An 18171-nucleotide genomic window follows, 5' to 3' on the forward strand; every position below is an offset into this window, starting at 1 on the left:
ACGTGCTAACTTATTTTGCCATCCGTCGTGTCTTCCATCGCCGGAAGTAAACACTCGTAGCTAAAACCGTGCGTTCGCGCATGGTTCGTTAAGTGAGATGGAGGCGGTCAATCCGCGTGAGTGGGGCATTGTCTTGTGGCTCTGCAAAATGGTGGTCAACACTGTTGGTTTTCATCAGAGCACCAAAGAGGCATGAAGAAACTGAATCTCCTTGTCTGTCTGTCTGTATAGACTGTGAAGCCATGCTCTGGTTGTTGGTTGAAATGAGTACCTTCGTAAATGTCGTTTATGACAAAGTCGCTGTCCTTTACGACATGCACTTGAACAGTTTCTGTAACTGTCTGGCAGCACCTGCAGTTAATCTGGCAATTCTCCTGAGTGCGTGTGAGCGTTATAATATGTTTGATGCTCCAATACTTGTCATGCGGCCATAGGTATCCAGCGTATTGATAACCCTAGTAACCACCTTCAGTCAGGTCTAGTCAATGCTGACATATTGCAATCTCGCGGTTCCCACTGCCTGCTTTCTAATCGCCTCAGCTTATCGTTCGGTGTCGGAATTAAAGCACTATCGGCAATTTCATATCATTGAAAGTGTTTTTTTTATATAACAGCGGAAGAGTTGCATGGGGTCGTCGTGCATGAACACTGCTATAATTCCGATGCAGCAGCTCATGAACGCCGTACAACTGTGAACCCTGATTAGGTGGGCGGCTGTTAGCGTTATTCATGCTTTTCGTGACCTGCACAACACCACGACCTACGAGAGAGAGTGTGAGTGCTGTTTCGCTCCAGCGTTCGGTCCACACCAACGCAGCCAATGATGCTAAAGTGGGTCTTGGTGACCTCCTGCAAGACGTTCTGGGCGTTTAAACTTACCTTTTTCTTTGTCACCCATGCATTGGTGCGGCTTACTATGGGTCTCCAAACTGCCATGCATCTGCATACGACCTCCGCCACCAAACGTTCTGTAAACAGGCATCCATGCAGTACAAGCTGTCGTTGGCAAAATGGTATGTTTGGGAAAAAATACACAGATTTCCGCTGATAGAGCTCGACCCAAGGCATATGTTTTAGGTCATGGCAACAAATACCTTAAAGAAAAACACATTTACTGCGCTGTTGCGTCACACCAGATTTTAGGGCTCGATGTTGTGGGGGAGGTACATCTCGCATAGGGGTCCCGAGTGGCCGAGTGGTCTAAAGCGCTCACCGTTACGGATCACTGCCATCTCACCTCTGTCTGCGTGGGTTCGAGTCCAAGGCTTGGCTAGCGTGGTTACGTGGGAAAGCCTGCCAGTAGCTTCTCGTGGGTCGGTGGTTCTTCCCTGGGTTTTCCAGGGTTCTTCCTCAACCACTTATACTGGCCGCCATGTATAGCCTATCTTGTGCTGAGAAATGGCGTTAAAACCCTAGAACAACAACAACAACAACATCTCGCATAAGAGATCCTGCAAGTGATACAAAAACCACTTGTCTCCTCTTGTTGTTGCGTGCAAGCTGCTTGCTCTCTCTCTCTCTCTCTCTCTCTCTCTCTCTCTCTCTCTCCGGAATACGGAGAGGGGCTGCTTTTAAAATTAAAGGCTTCTACAAAACGCTTGACTTACTTTTATGTGCGCTTCATGACATCTTTTCTTAATGTTTGTTCCCAAAGCCTCTCCTTACAGACCTTTTTATCCAAAATATATTTAGCAGTCTCCCTTGTTTATGTGTACTCATTCGGTTACCCTTACTTTTCCACAACAGTAGTAAATGGGGGCACTTTACGTACAATGGGAATTAGCATTACAGACCCCCCCTGGGTTAGATTACGTACAATGGAAATTTAACATGGCGAAAAATCGTGGGTCAGATTACGTACAAGGGGAATTAACATGGCGATAAATCGTGGGTCACTCTACGTACAAGGGGAATTTAACATGGCGATAAATCGTGGGTCACTCTACGTACAAGGGGAATTTAACATGGGGAATAGAGTTTGGGCTTGTTTAGGGACAAGGGGAATGGAACATGGGATTTTTTTTTCTTTTTTTTTAAAAAAAATTTTTAAAAAAGGGGTAGGCAATTCAAAGACTATCTCTTTTCGAGAAATATGGCTGGCCCTGAAAAGGGCCTTTGGTTTATGTTAATATGCCCTTAACATAAAGGGCATTTGCGACATCTTCTTTTCCTCAAACTTCGTCTTACAGCAGGGCCATACATCAGAGTCCTCTTGAGGCAACCTTGTCTCTCTATATAGACTCTTCTTATCCACAGGCTGCTGTTGGTCCTGTGGACAACGGTCCACTTGGATCGGACATACATGAGCATGTCCGTCCTGAACATCATTGTTGACACAAGGGTTGAAGATTCAACGTCTGTCCACATGTTGAGACTCCGAGAATAGGTGAATCAATGCAGTGAACGGCGCTTATTTATAGGTACAGGAAGGATTGAAACGGATTGAGTTCATTCACCAATCCGAACACGCGTTACAGAATTCAGTCAGCTCGCATCCAATCCGAAGAGTGCAGTCTGTGACGTCACGTAGTCTATATAGATTCGCTAGCGCTTGTGTGCAGTCAATCTATGCGACAGTGATTCAACATGACGGAAACTCAGAAAACGATCCATTGGGGTGCACCAGCAGGGGAGACTGCCCAAGGGAACTCGGACTTACTTTCAGAAGAGGTGAATTGGGATTTTGTGGATTTTCTCTCCTCGCAAGAATTTGTTCCGGAACCTTCGTTACCTTCTTCATTACCGCAAGTGGAGAATTTTAGACAGAGACAGAAAGAAGAATTGGAGAAATTTATACAACGACAAAAGGAAGCGGAACAGGCTTTTCTCCTACAGCAACAGCAACAAGAAGAAGAGGTAAGAAAAAAACAACAGCAAGAAGAAGTAGCAGCAAAGAAACAAGAGGGTGAAAATCAAACGGTCACGGTACTGTTGGACATTTTAGCGGAGTTAAGAAGTCTGAAACAAATGTATCAGACTTCTTTATCACGACCGAAGAGAATACGACCTTCCCGAGCTAAACACGTCAACCCTGTGACTAAGCCTACCGTACCACCCTTAGTGATTTCAACCCAATCATTATCATCATCATCAACATTACGCAGTCCAGAAGTAGGCCTTGGCCGTGGCAAAGGCATAAGGCAGTTAAAGTTGATTGCTTAAACTCACCCTTTCACCATGAAGAAAAAAGGCCCTTTTCAGGGCCACCCACATTTCTCGAAAAGAAATACAATTTCAATTTGCCAATAACTCAAAAAGAAAAAAACCACCCATTTTACCCTTATAGTACGTGTCTGTGTATGAGTGCGTGAGTGTAGCTTCTTATTTTAAAATCACAACTCAAAGACACTTACCTTATATCATTAATTTATTCTTTTCTCCATTTTTTTACAATCCAATTCACAATTCACAACACAACACTTTAATAGAAAGTTCACTGACTTCTTCTTTCTCCTTGTTTACTCTCTCTGTTTTTTAAATTTCTTCACCGTCTTTTCCTCATTTTCTTCCCTTCTTCTTTTCTTCTTCTCCTGTTTCTTTGCCTCTTGTAAATAGAATTGTCTTTTTTCTTCCTCTTCTTCCTCTGAAGAATCCCTCTTTTCTTCCGAAGAATCCCTCTCTTCTTCTGAAGAATCCTTCTTTTCTTCTGACTCCTCTTGTTTCTTTTTTGGGCAATCTAGAGACCAATGTCCTTTTTCTTTACAATAATAACAGGTATCTTGACTTTTGTCTTTTTTAGTCCCTGTTTTTGTTCTTTTTTGACGGTCTGGACACTCTGAAGACCAATGCCCTTTCTTCTGACAGATATAGCAAGTATCTTGACTTTTATCTCGAAAGGAAGGAGAGTAGTCCGTAGGCTGGTCTGAAGAGAATTTTCTAATGACCCCTCGCAAAGCTCTGACGAAACGTTCCATCTGGTTAGTCCCTTCCATCGTTGTGCTCGGCTTGAGAGTGAAATGAATAATGAAAGGATAAGACACACACCCTTTTATATACGCTGGTCTGCTATGACTATAAAGTAGCTCATGGTGTTTGAACTTGAGTCATTTGACTTTTTGCTTTCAAGATGAAACGATCCCATTCATTTGAGAAGAAAGAAGAAGAAGAAAGTAAGAGGCAGAAACGTGATCTATCGCCTCGTACCAGGGCTGAAATCTTGGCACAAATTCATGCCAGTGATTTTGAAGAGGACATGAGTGAACCAGAATCAGAACCCTCTAAACCAAGTTCACCACCCTTAGTCAACCCTGAAAAGTACTATTCCATTCGAGAGACGGAAAAGCGCTCCTCTAGAAAATTTAGAACCACGGCTTACAAATACACAGTGAAGTTTAAAGATTTCAAGGCTGAAGTGCCGTTAGAGAAAGCAGAAGTGTTCATCACTGAGGTGTGGGATTCTTTGCTCACTGCACTCAAGCAGCAATGTCAACCCAAAGAAGACGATCGCTTGAGACTTTCCATACAACACGACGGTTTGAAATCCCCTGTTTGGATCGAGTTTAGCACCCCTGCAGAATTGACCGCTTCCAAAGTCATGGACAAGATTCAACACGTGCAACAATCTAATGACCAGTTTGACATCACCGATGGAAAAGCCACACTGGACATGACCCACGTCTCTCCTCCTCAAGGAACTGGACGCAAAAAGATGTTATTGGTGGACGACCTTCGCAACACCAAAAAGAGTCTCGTCCGAATTAACAACTCTCATGACCAGATGTGTTTAGCCCGTGCCATCGTGGTGGGACGAACCTATGCCGACAAGAACGACACGGTAGAATGGAAAAGAACCTGGAACACTATTCAACGTTCCCATCGAGCCAAACAACGAAACGAAGCAGAACTCCTGTTGCAACAAGCCGGCCTGTCCAAAGACACACCCTGTGGCATTCCTGAGATGCAAAAATTGCAAGATGCCCTAGCTCCACGCTACACCTTAAAAGTGCACCCTCAAGAAATGCGCGGGCCTCTGTTGTTTCGAGGCCAACATTTTAAGGACGGAAAATACATTCACGTTTATCATCACGATGACCATTTCGATACGATTACCAGTATCACCGGATTCCTGGGATACAGTTATTACTGTGAGAAATGTGACCATGGTTATAATAATCGAGAGCAACACAAGCATTGTGGATCGAAATGCTCAGGAAGTTTGGCCTCTTTACCCTGTCTGAGCGAAGAACCAGTGCCTTGTTCGACTTGTCTGCGCACGTTTGTTAGCCCTACTTGTTACCAACAACATCTGAAGACGCAAGGTTCACAGCAGAAATGTGCTTGTCAACTCCTGAGATTGTGCCCTACGTGTGGACAAGGCATACGTACCAATAGTACCAAGGCACACGTATGTTCAGGAAAAAAGAAATGTCACATTTGTCACCACATCGTGGACTTGGAACACCAATGTTACGTGCAAAAATACCAACCCCCACCAGAGAAAGAGGACAGTCACAAGAAGAAAGGCAATTTCATCTTTTTCGATTTCGAATGCACGCAAGAGACCGGTATTCACATTCCTAATTTCTGCGTGGCTCATCGAGCGTGCGAGAAGTGCATTCAAGAACCTATCTTCAGTCATTGCCCTCACTGCAGCAAGATTCCTGGAGGGCGTGAAAAAATCTTTCGGGGACCAAACACGTTAGCCGATTTTGCCCAATGGGTCTTAGACCCCATCGACAAGACGTGGAGCCAAGAGGACATCGAACTTTACGGAGATTGTCATCGTCATGCCACAGTGATGGCTCACAATTTCTCCGGATACGATGGACAGTTTCTTTTGAGGTACTATACGGAACATGGCACCGAACGTCCTAAAGTGACTTTGAACGGAGCCAAAATCATTTTCATGCAAGTGGGACAAGTACAGTTTAAAGATTCGATGAGCTACTTGGCCATGCCTTTGAGCCGAATGCCTAAAACGTTTGGAATGACAGAAATGGCTAAAGGGTACTTTCCACACTTTTTCAATACGGAAGCCAATCAACACGCCGTTCTACCCCATTTACCTGAGGCTCACTATTACGACCCCGACAACATGCGTACCGAACAACGAGAAGCTTTCTACGCTTGGTATCAGGCTCACGCCTCTGACCCCTTCGACTTTCAGGAAGAAATGTTAAAGTATTGTCGTTCCGACGTGGACATTTTACGGCGTTGCTGTGGAAAATTTCGAGAACTGTTCATGGAACACGGAGGGGTCGATCCTTTGAAAGAAGCTTGCACCATTGCCAAAGCGTGTTCCTTAGTGTATCGACAACGATTCATGCCTGAAAACACCGTGGCTGTCATCAGTCCTCAAACGACCCACTTTGTCAAACGTCAATACTCGGTCAAAGCCCTACGTTGGTTACATTACTTGTGCGACAAGGAAGACAAGTGGATTCAGCATGCCCGCAACGGAGGAGGCGAAAAGACCATCGGAACGTATTCGGTCGATGGTTGGGACTTAGAAAACCCCAAGATCGTGTACGAGTTTAACGGTTGCTTATTTCACGGATGTCCCGTCTGTTACCCTGACCGTGGCACTAAAAATCAGTTTTTGCAACGAACCATGGAAGACTTGTACCAGGACACTTGTCAGCGGCGCCTAAAGTTAGAACAGCAAGGATACCAAGTGGTGGAAATGTGGGAACACGAGTACGATCACCGTATGAAAACCGATCCCGAGTTTAAACGCCTCGTGGAAAGTTACCAGTTCATGGACCCGCTGAACCCGAGGGATAGTTTGTACGGAGGAAGGACCAATGCCACCTGTTTGCTGTACCAAGCCGACGAAGAGAAAGGAGAAGAAATCAAATACTTGGACGTGTGTTCGCTGTATCCCTACGTGTGCAAATATTGTCGCTTTCCTGTAGGGCACCCGCAATTGCTGACGGAACACATTGACCTGAAAAACATTCGACAATACGAAGGCTTGATCAAGTGCAAAGTTTTGCCTCCCACGAACCTATACCATCCCGTCTTACCTCACCATTGTCAAGGCAAACTGATGTTTCCCTTGTGCCGTACTTGTGCCGAAACGTGCAACCAAGACCAACCTTGTCAGCACACCCAGGAAGAACGGGCCTTGACGGGAACCTGGGTCAGCGTAGAATTGTTCAAAGCTCTGGACATGGGATACCAACTGTTAGAAGTGTACGAAATTTGTCACTTTCCCAAGACACAACAATACCGCAAGGGTGACCCTACTCAGAAAGGCATTTTCGCCGACTACGTGGATGCCTTTTTGAAACTGAAGCAAGAAGCCAGCGGCTATCCTTCCTGGTGTCACACTCCCGAAGACCAAATAAAATTCAAAGAGAAATACTACGAACAAGAAGGCATCACTTTAGACCACATCGAGAAAAACGAAGGCAGGCGATCGTTTGCCAAAGTGATGTTAAATTGCTTGTGGGGTAAAATGGCACAACGACCGTGTTTACCCAAGACGGAATATTTGACAGAACCTTCCCGCTACTTCCAGATGATTCACGACAAAACCAAATACATGAAACACGTGGACGTCGTTCGAGAGGATTTGATCTTGGTCAATTACGAAGAAGATCTGGACTTTGTACAAGACGACCCTTTTGGAAATGTCATCATTGCGGCTTACGTGACAGCCCATGCTCGCTTAAAATTGTACGAAGCTTTAGAACTGTTAGGGGAACGCGTCCTGTACTTTGACACGGACAGTTGCATTTACATCCATCACCCGATTCAACATCACCCTGACATCGAAGGAGACCGTTTAGGAGCCTGGACAGACGAGCATCCCGACGACAAGATTCTAAGTTTCGTCAGTGGCGGTCCCAAAAATTACGGCTACGAATACCGTGACAAACAAGGAGAAGTGCACACGACGTGCAAAGTGAAAGGACTGACTCTGAATCATCGTACCAGTCGTGTGGTCAACTTTGGGGTATTGAAAGAAGCCTTGCAATCGGGAGAGGATGGAAACTTTAAAGTGACCACCTATCAACCGAACAAGATTGTACGTTTACCCACTCACCACATCGTCAGTCGACCCTTGGAAAAAGTCTATCAAATTGTATACCAGAAGCGAGTTCGACTTCCCAATCATTTCACCTTACCGTACGGTCACGTCGGTATTGGTCTGTATATAAAAAAGGAACCCTAGGCAAGATCGATAGTTCATTGTGACTACCAAGACCGAGCGAACAAGATGAATACTTTGAAAGAGGCATCGTTCCAGTTTGGGGATTGTAAAAAGGTTGTATCTTCCTCTAGTGTGACTAATATTGGATGGATAAGACCCATGCATTGCGACGGAAAATGTCCGGAAGGAAACTGCGATTGTCCATGTGGTTACCATTGTAATTGCGTAACGGAGTTTGCAGACGAGTGCGATTGTGAGCCTTGCGATGGATACGATGCTGTACCTTGTGACCTGAGCGATGCCGTAAAGCATCATGGGAACTTTAGTGCCCCTACCCCTATCATGGAAAGTGATGCTGTGCGTGTCAAACCTGTGGGATGCGAAAGCGATGCTGCTCGTCCTCTTGGACATTTTACTGGGTTTCGTTTTAAAGGGGAATGTTCACCTTCACGTCTACCCCTCTACGGATGTCATCCAGCCCTGAGCAAACTCCTACCGATGTCACTCAACCCTCATCGAAACGAACCTGTGAAAGACGAATATTCGTTCCCTGTGCGTTTGTCGGAATACTGCGACTTTGAAAATCGTCTTCAATCGTTCAAAGGAAAATGGCCTAAGTATCTGGGAGGACCGACCCCCGAAGAATTAGCCAGAGCCGGATTTTTCTACTTGGGCGAAGGAGATAAAGTCAAGTGCTTCAGTTGCGGTGTGTCACTTCACCACTGGGAACCGCAAGATTCGGCCTACGTAGAACATGCTCGATGGTCACCGAATTGTCATTACTTACCCTTAGTGGGACCGAGACATTGAAGTAACTTCTTACCATAATAATCTGTTCATGGATACTTTACAAGAGAACATTTGTGCTTTGCCCGTGGAGTTGAGAGAACGCATTTATCGAGAACTGGTCAAAATACAAGTGAAACGTAAAGAACAATTGCATCCGTTACGTCACCGGTGTTTGAACCACTGGTACCTGAAGGCTATACAAGGATTGATTCAATTGAAAGTGTTCCATCGGACAGACATTGATCAACGATCCTCTAGTTTTCAAAAGGATTGGTTTGTTATGGACGATTCTACCTACATCATTGTAAACGTACTGCATCGAATTCCAGAGGAAGAGTTAACGAATTACCAACATCTTGAACACAATGTCAACTTGGTGAAAGAGGAAACTTCTGAACGAATTGTAATGTGTAGATTAGTGACTCAACGATTTAAATTCGACACTGAAGTAAAACCATGTTTGTGCAAAGAGTACATTTCTTGTGTCAGACCAAAGAGAATTTAGTATGACCTATTCATGGATACTTTACAAGAGAACATTCGTGCTTTGCCTGTGGAGTTGAGAGAACGCATTTACCGAGAGCTGGTCAAAATACAAGTGAAACGTAAAGAACAATTGCATCCGTTACGTCACCAGATCTTTAACCACTGGTACCTGAAGGGTATAAGAGAACTGATTCGTCAGAAATTGTTTCAGTGGTCAGACCTTGTTCAATACTTCCAGGCCCCCGATGATTCACGTGTTGATCATTTTGGTTACTTCGAGATTCACCTAGAGCAACCCTTTGAGGAAGACGAGGTAAAGGATTACCAACATATTTTACGTGGAATCTACTTAGCGGAAGAGGAAACTTCTAATCGAACTCTGACGTTTCGGTTACAGTATGCAAGATTTACATTACCCACTGGAAAACGAAGATCACTGGCTAGAAAGTACGTGTATTCTTTTCGAAACAAAGAGACTATAAAAACAGGCAGCTATGCCACGACTTATGTCGTATGTAATCCAACAGATTCCGTGGAAGGAACTCAATGACCATATTCAAACCGTGGATCATTACCATCGATTATTGCAAGAACTGTATCCATTCAATTTGGGACTACAAGTGGTGTGTGTCTTAGTGACTTGTTTTCTGGGATTTCGTTTACCAGCCGATTCTTTGTGGACTCTTTACGATCAGTACTTACCACCTCCATGGCCTTAAATGGTCACGAAAAACTCCTTTTGCTCAAAGCCTTGCGGTTTCATCTGGATACTTCTCGACCTCAACAGGAAAAAAAGATTCGTCAACTTTTAGCTACCCAAGACGTGTATGACGATGTGTGTGTAGCTTGTGACTTACACCCTCATTGGACAGATGTTCGTGACTGGAAAAAGGGGGGTTTTGAGGCTTGGACCCAAGAAGTGGCCCAGTATGCACAAGAGTTGTTCAAGGAAAAAAGTTACTTTTCAACCTGTGTTAGTGACGGTGCCAGAAGAACCCGTCACCGAGAACAACCACTCGCTTCAGGACAGGACTGTCATGGACATTCCTGAAAGGTCATTCCGGGAGGACACTTGTGTGACAATACCTCATGTAGAGACTGTAAGAACATTACACACTGTCCCTAGGACATCTTGGTTACCCAAAACATGTTGTACAGACACTTGTTTATATTCCACTTTGATCGCTTTGCTGTGTTTTATATTCCTGTACATCACTATTTGGGTTGTATGTATTTTTGTCTTTCGTGTTCATATTTGAAACATTCAATAAACGTGTTCTGAAAAAGTATATAAACTCTTGTCTTGTTTGTTTTTCGTGTCACAAGTGACATTTCTCATACCATGGCTACCTCTGCTGTCTCTGCTCCCTCTTCCTCTACTGTCAAAGTCATCGACGAACACTTAGATCGTGCCAGTTGGGAGGCTTTGTATCTTCGCCATCCCTTTAACATGCTCATTGCTGGACCTAGCGGTTCAGGCAAAACCGAATTCGTCAAACGTTTGATCGAACATAAACATCATTTGATCGATCGACCCCCTCAACGGATCGTGTGGTGTTACAAAGAGTGGCAATCGGCGTACAACCTCTTGCGAGAAAGTCAAGGCGATTCCATCGTGTTTGTGGAAGGCATTCCTAAAGAAGACGACGGCATCGTCTCTGACTCCCGTCTAACCCATTTGGTCATTTTCGACGACATGTTAGGAGAAGACGAAGAAGAAATTAAATTGTGGTTCACGCGCAAAGGGCATCACCGTAATGCCAGTGTCGTTTACATCACCCAAAATTTGTTTCAACAAAGTAAAGCCCATCGTACCATCAGTCTCAATGCGCATTACGTGGTCTTGTTTAAAAGCCCTCGAGATAAATCGCAAGTGCAAGTCTTAGCCAAACAGTTAGGAACGCCTTGGCTGACTCAGGCGTACGACGATGCCACTCAAACGCCACACGCCTATTTACTCGTCGATTTGAAACCTACGACTCCTGAGGATTTGCGATTTCGTACCCACTTGTTTCACCACTGGTGCCAAGATGGAGGGCCTGTCCTGTACACGTCTCCGTCCTCGACTTCATTTCACTCCCCATCAAAAAATCTATAAAAACCTCAGACCCTTTTTCGTCTGTCTCACTCTCAGTGCGAACATGACGTCCCTTCAGTCGCATCTTCCCGTCAAATTGATTCGTGCCTTGTATGGCATCAGTCGAGAAAAAGATCCACAAACACGAGCTCGTGTCTTAGAAGCTAGTCTCAAAGAAGTCTTACGATGGTTCACGGTGACGGCACGTCAAATACTCCAAGGAATCATTCAGATTCCTCATCAAACCCAACGCTTTTTCGATCGAAACAAAGTCGCTTTGGTCCAACTGGCCGATCCCCGCATCGACACTCAAACCAAAAAACAAATCATTTTGAAACCTGGAGGGAGCGGTACTTTAGGAGGGGTCATCATTCGTTCACTCTTAAGATGGGATCCTAATGCCCCCAAAGTTATCCCCAAGACAAAAGTTCAACGAAGCCCCAAGAAGAAAAAGACCAGGTCCCCAAAGAGAAGAACTTCTCCAGTGGCGGGACCCTCCTCTGACCAGACACCACCCCGAAAAAAGAAAAGAAGCCCCCAGAAAAAGAAACAGAGAAAAAGTCCTCAGAAAAAGAAAAGTCCACAGAAGAAAACTAGTCGCAAGAGAGGCACTGCGGCCAGGACGCAGCCTTACACTCGCAAACCACGACCTGCCACAGCGTCTCCGACAGCCTCACGTTTGTCCACTTCTCCGTTGATGTCACCAGGAACTGAAGAGTACTTGGAGACGTTGATTACACCAAGAACTTCTCCGTTGATGACCCCCAAAAGAACTTCCCCAGTGGCAGGACCTTCCAATTTAGCGGCAGTGGCTGCTGCTCACAAAGTACCTTCTCCCAAAATCAAAGTCCATGAAAGATCGGGCATGTTACAAAGTTTACTGGATTTGTCCAAGCAAGAACTGGCTCGATTTAGTCCGTTACGTACCCCTGCACGACGTGTCATGCCTGTCCTCAAACTGATACGACGTAAAGACAATCAATGGCGACGCGTTCCAGTATAAAAAGGGCCTGTGACCGAGTAGGATATCAGTGTTTTTTGGTGCTCCTGAAGACTCAAAGATGTCACCCTCCAGAAAACCCCAAGGAAAGAAAAGGAAAGGACTGCCACCACGTTTAGCCAAACATGGGGACATGTTATCTGTCCTGTCCAAAGCTTCTCCACCCCTACGAAAAAAACTCATTCAAACGGCCTCCAAAGAGGTCATCGATACCGTGTGCGAATGTTGTTTGAACGTTTTGAAAGGCACGATCCCTTTGTCCAAACACCAGAAACAATGCTTAAGCAAACATCGTCACGTTCTTCGCCAAATGGTTCGAAAGAAAATTCCCATTCGTCAAAAAAAGAAGATGTTAGTGCAACGTGGAGGCATTTTGCCCCTCTTGTTAGGCCCCATACTGAAAGGAGTCTTGGGAACCATGTTGGGAGGACTAGTGGGAGCAAGATAAAAAGGCCCTCGAAAGTCCCAAGATCTCAGAATTCACCCCTGACAACCCCATGGAAGGACGAAAACTAGCTTTAGTGCCTTACAAACGATGGATGGAATACCATCGGTGGCAAGAACAACGCACCCCGCATTTACCTCCCAATCCCAATTTGAGCGAGATGTCCCAGTTACAACACGAATTGCAGTCCTTGATGGATCGCCAAGATTTGTCCGAAACAGAAAAATCGCAAAAGTACGGTCAACTCTTGCAACGACTGCAACTCTTTCACCAGAAAGCTTTAGACGAAACAGCTCTACCCACTTTGAAAGATTTTAAGACCTTGATGAAAAGTCCAGCACCATCACCAGTACCAGTACCAGTACCGGTACCAGTGGTCAAGAAAGAAAAAGGAAAAGAAGAAGAAGAAGAAGAAGGGTTTCAAACTCCACCAGAAAAAGTACGCAAGTTAACAACACCACCTACCTCCAGAATTGGATGGATTAAAAAGATGATGGCCACCCCTTCTTCATCACAAGAGAAAAAGAAAGTGAAGACAGAAGTGAAACAAGAACCGATATCCCCTGCTCAGACATCCTCCTCTTCGACACCTATTGCCGGTCGCACACGCAAAGCCTTGCAATCCAAGAAAATACCCCAAGAGAAAAAGAGTAGCCTCTTCCAAGAGTGGGTGCCTTATTAACACACAAACACAAAAAAAATGGAAAAAGTCTTAGCCAGCATTTACTACGATCCCTCGCATCCTGCAGGTTACGCAGGAGTTCAAAAATTGTATCGTGCTGCCAAAACTCGACTGAAAAGTCTCCGTTTACCTCAAGTGCAACGATGGTTACAAGAACAAGCTACCTACACTTTACACAAACCCATTCGACGTAAGTTTGCCAGAAGTCGCACCCGAGTGGAAGGCATCGATCATCAATGGCAAGCCGATTTAGCCGATGTCTCTCATTTGGCCAGCTACAATCGCGGCTACAAATATTTGTTTTGTGTCATCGACGTCTTTTCCAAATTTGCCTGGGTCGTGCCCTTGACTTCCAAATCCAGCAGCGAGTTAGTGCGAGCCCTGCAACGAGTGTTGAAACAAAGCGGTCGTCACCCTCTTCGATGGCAAACGGACAAAGGCACCGAATTTCTGAACCAAGCTTTCCAAAAAGAATTAAAGAAACGTGACATTCATTTTTTTACCACCGAGAATCCCGAAACCAAAGCCAGCATCGTGGAACGTTTTCAACGCACTTTGAAAGAACGCATGTGGAAATATTTTACGCATCACCACACTCTGAAGTACATCGACATCTTACCGCACCTGGTGCAAGCGTACAACCAATCTTACCATCGAAGCATCGGACGTGCCCCGCAAGACGTGACTCCCGACAACGAAGTGCTGGTGTTTGAGCGCCTGTTTGGTACGTCCCCGACGAGGGCTGTCCCCAAGAAAAGTGGAGAGTTGACCGTAGGAGATTGGGTGCGCATTGGCAAAACCAAACGCACTTTCGACAAAGGTTACTTACCTAACTGGACGACCGAATTGTTTCGCGTCACTGGACGAGTGCATGGCCGTCATCCTGCCGTCTATAAATTGGAAGACATGAACGGAGAAGTGCTCAAAGGAACGTTTTATTTGCCCGAGTTACAACGTGTGACCAAAAAAGAAGACGACGTGTACGACATCGAAAGCATTCTCGAACGCAGAACCCGTAAAGTGGGCAAACGACGTGTCAAAGAAGTCAAAGTACGTTGGAAAGGATATCCACCCAGTTTCGATTCTTGGATCGACGCTTCGCAAGTCATCGACTATAAAAAGAAGAAGTGACCATCATGCCCTTTCACACATCAGACGCAGCTACGTCGACCACTCCTTCTTCCCCTAGTTCTTCTGTGCAAGATTTACAAAAACAACCCTTGTGGTTGTGGTGTGGAGAACGTGTGCCTAAAACGCAAATCGTCTTTTTCTGCCAAATCTTCGTGGTGTATTGTGTCATCGGGGCAGCCATTGCCAATTTGAGTTTGCAACAAGGAGACAAACAATTGTGGACCATTTTATTGAGCAGTTGCATCGGTTACCTGCTTCCCAATCCCTCCCTGAAATTCTCCTCGATCGGGAACCCCGGGAACCTTGTGTCCAGTGCCAGTGTCAGTCACAACCACAACCAGAACCCCATTTTGGGTGGAGACACGCCTCTGACGTCCAGTAATATCCCCTCGGACAGCCACAGAACTCTAGAATTATGAGTCACGAAAACCAATTTTACTTGACCTTACCCAGTGACAGTTCCATGGAGGTGTTTCCCAATAACACGTTGTGCTGTTACACGGCCAAATTACCTCAAGCCATCCCCTTAGACCACGAAGCCCATTGGGAAGTGGCTTTAGTGGAAATGATTCACCCGACCCAAGTCCTCAATGTCCTTCCCAATCAAAATAAATTTGATGTGGAAGTTCATGACGAGCAAATGCAACAGTGGATGGATACCCATAGCAAATATGACAAGAAAACCCGTACACCAAATCTAAAGTGGACCACCTATCACTTGTTCATTCCCCCAGGCTATTATTTTAGTGGTCAACATTTGGTCAACACAATAGCCACCAGGTTTAATGGTGTGTTTCTGAAAGCTTTAGAGCATGTCAAAAAAAGTGTCACCCTGGAGTACCACAAAACAGCTCGTCGCTTCCTGATAAAATTTCCTGAGGGGCCCAAAATCATGTCTTTCTTATTTTGTCCTGAATTGTTTGACATGTTGGGCGGTGACATGGAGCTGAGGAAGAAAGTAGAACAACAAAAAGGCGAATTACTAGTCATTTCTGACAACGATTCTTTTGCCAAGTATTTTCGTACCCCGGTAGAACTGAACCAAGGACTGAATTTGATGTTCGTGTACTCCGATGTGGTGGAGTACAACGTGGTGGGACACACCTCTGTGCCGTTACTGCGTGTCATTCCTTTCAAAGTGGATTCTGCCGCAAACGCTGACGAGGAAGGTGGAAACACTTACCACGTCCACCGCGAATTTGTCCATCCTCACTATTTACCTGTCAGCAAGTCGTATTTGGACACGGTCAACATTACTATAAAAGGAGATTTAGGACAAAATATTCCATTCACCAAAGGAAAAGTCACGGTGAAACTCCATTTTCGAAAACGGTTTTCTCACGACTCGTAAGTAAGTCATGTATCCAGTGTACCGAGGGATTGCACGACAGCGAGGACACGGCTTAGGAGACATGTTAAAATCGGCCTTTCGTTCGGTGGCCCCAGTCTTGAAACCGATGGTGACACGCGGATTGCACGCCTTGAAAGATGCGGCACTGACGCAAGGCAAAGAATTTCTCCAAAATGTCATCATCGACAAACAAAACCCTAAAGAAGCCTTCATGAGGGCTGGCAAAAATGTCTTGCTGCAAACGGGCAAAGACATTTTGGGCCGACGAGACACACCTATAAATGTTCTGCACGCTACCGAGTCAGGCATTCAGCAAGGACAAGGCAGAAAGAGACGACGAAGAAAACACCCTTTCACCAGACTTCAAGCGAGAAAGGCTAAGAAAAGAAGAACCGTTCGAGACTTAGACGTTTTCGATTATTGAGACACAGAGAAAAAAATGATGCACCGAGAGTCTCGCGCTTGTTCCAAGACGGAACTGGATCTGTTTGCCATGCCCCCCACCATGATGACGATGCAAGAATCTCAATGGGTGGAATTTCATCCCGTCTCCTCATTGACAGCCTCAGCTCCCATCGAGTTTGAAATCAAAGGACAGCCCGAAGATTACATCGATCTGAATAGCACTTACTTGTACTTGAAAGTCAAAGTTCTAGATAAGGATGATGGTGCAGTAGATGACACTGAGAATATAGCTCCCGTCAACAATTTCATGCATTCCTTGTTTAGTGGAGTGGACTTGTACTTGAATAACAAACTGGTCAGCAGCAGCATGGATACTTACCCTTACCGTGCCTACCTGGAAAATCTCTTGACGTACGGAATAGATGCCAAGGATACCCATCTCAATGCTTGTGTGCTGTGGGAACCTGACGAAGCGGGCAAGTTCGACCTTGTAGATGGAACCAATAGCGGCTTTGAGCAAAGAGAACTCAAAATCTTAGATAAGAAGAGTTTAGAACTGATGGATCGTTTGCATTTGGACATGTGGTTGCAAGAGAAACATTTGCTGAACGGAGTCAATGTCCGCTTGAGACTGAATCGTAGCAGTACCGCTTTCCATTTGTTGGCTGAGAATGCTAAGGTTCCTAAAAGCAAAATCGAAGAGGCCAAACTCTACGTACGACGCGTGGAAGTGTTACCTAAAGTAGGTAACGACATCAGTCAAACGTTGAGCAGAACGACCGCCAAGTATCCCATACGTCGCGTGGAAGTGAAAACCTTCACCATTCCCGTTGGACATCATTCCATGATCGAAGATCATCTGTTCCAAGGACAGTTACCCAAGCGTTTAATCCTTGGTATGGTCTCGAATTCAGCCTTCAACGGAACCTTCGAAGAAAATCCTTTCAACTTTCAACACTTCGACGTGAAGAAAATCGAAGTCAGTCGCGATGGCAAAACCTTGTGTACCCGACCTTTCGAACCTGACTTTGCCAACAAAAATTACTTGAGATCGTACTTGTCCCTGTACGAAGCCACCGGTCAGTTAGGAACCAATACCAGTCACGGCATTACGTACGACGATTATGCAGGAGGCTATGCTTTGTGGGCTTTCGATTTCACTCCAGACCAAGGCAGCGACGAAGGACATTTCCACCCTATAAAATCCGGCCAGATTCGTGTGGAACTTCAGTTTGCAAAGCCACTGGACAAGACAGTGAACGCCATCCTGTATGCAGAATTCGACAATACCATAGAAATCAACAGTTTGAGAGAAGTCATTCTAGATTACTAGAAACCATGGAAGACTGTTATCCCTCTTTACCTAGTGGAGAAACTTTGGACATGGAATGTGAGGAGACCCTGGAAGAAGAAGTAATCATGATGAAGTCGAGATGGCCAGAACAAGAAGCCCATTTAGTCTCCTGTTTTGCCAAACACTTGGTCGACAAAATAACGGAATTGATCAAGAAAAATTGTTATGGATGTCAAAACGATCATCCTAGTCAAATTCAACACGATAAATGCCTAATGTTAAGTCAAGAAGAAAAATTGGACGAGTATCTGGACGAAGCTTGGAGTCTCATCTCGGACAAAGACGTGTTGCACCAGTGGTATAAAGACTTGCGTGAACATTCTTGTCCACCATTAACCACTCAAGAGATCCAT

The 18171-nt window shown here is 45.2% G+C and overlaps 1 protein-coding gene across 1 annotated transcript in view; it reads right to left on the bottom strand.

Moving 5' to 3' along the window:
- Positions 1–18171, bottom strand: part of LOC149798215 (sodium- and chloride-dependent taurine transporter-like) — a 99909-nt gene that overhangs the window by 34397 nt on the left and 47341 nt on the right. The gene's annotated exons all lie outside the window — the stretch shown is intronic.

Source organism: Sinohyriopsis cumingii, chromosome 6 (genome assembly GCF_028554795.1).
Source record: "Sinohyriopsis cumingii isolate HCF-2022 chromosome 6, ASM2855479v2, whole genome shotgun sequence".
Classification (NCBI taxonomy): Eukaryota; Metazoa; Mollusca; class Bivalvia; order Unionida; family Unionidae; genus Sinohyriopsis; species Sinohyriopsis cumingii.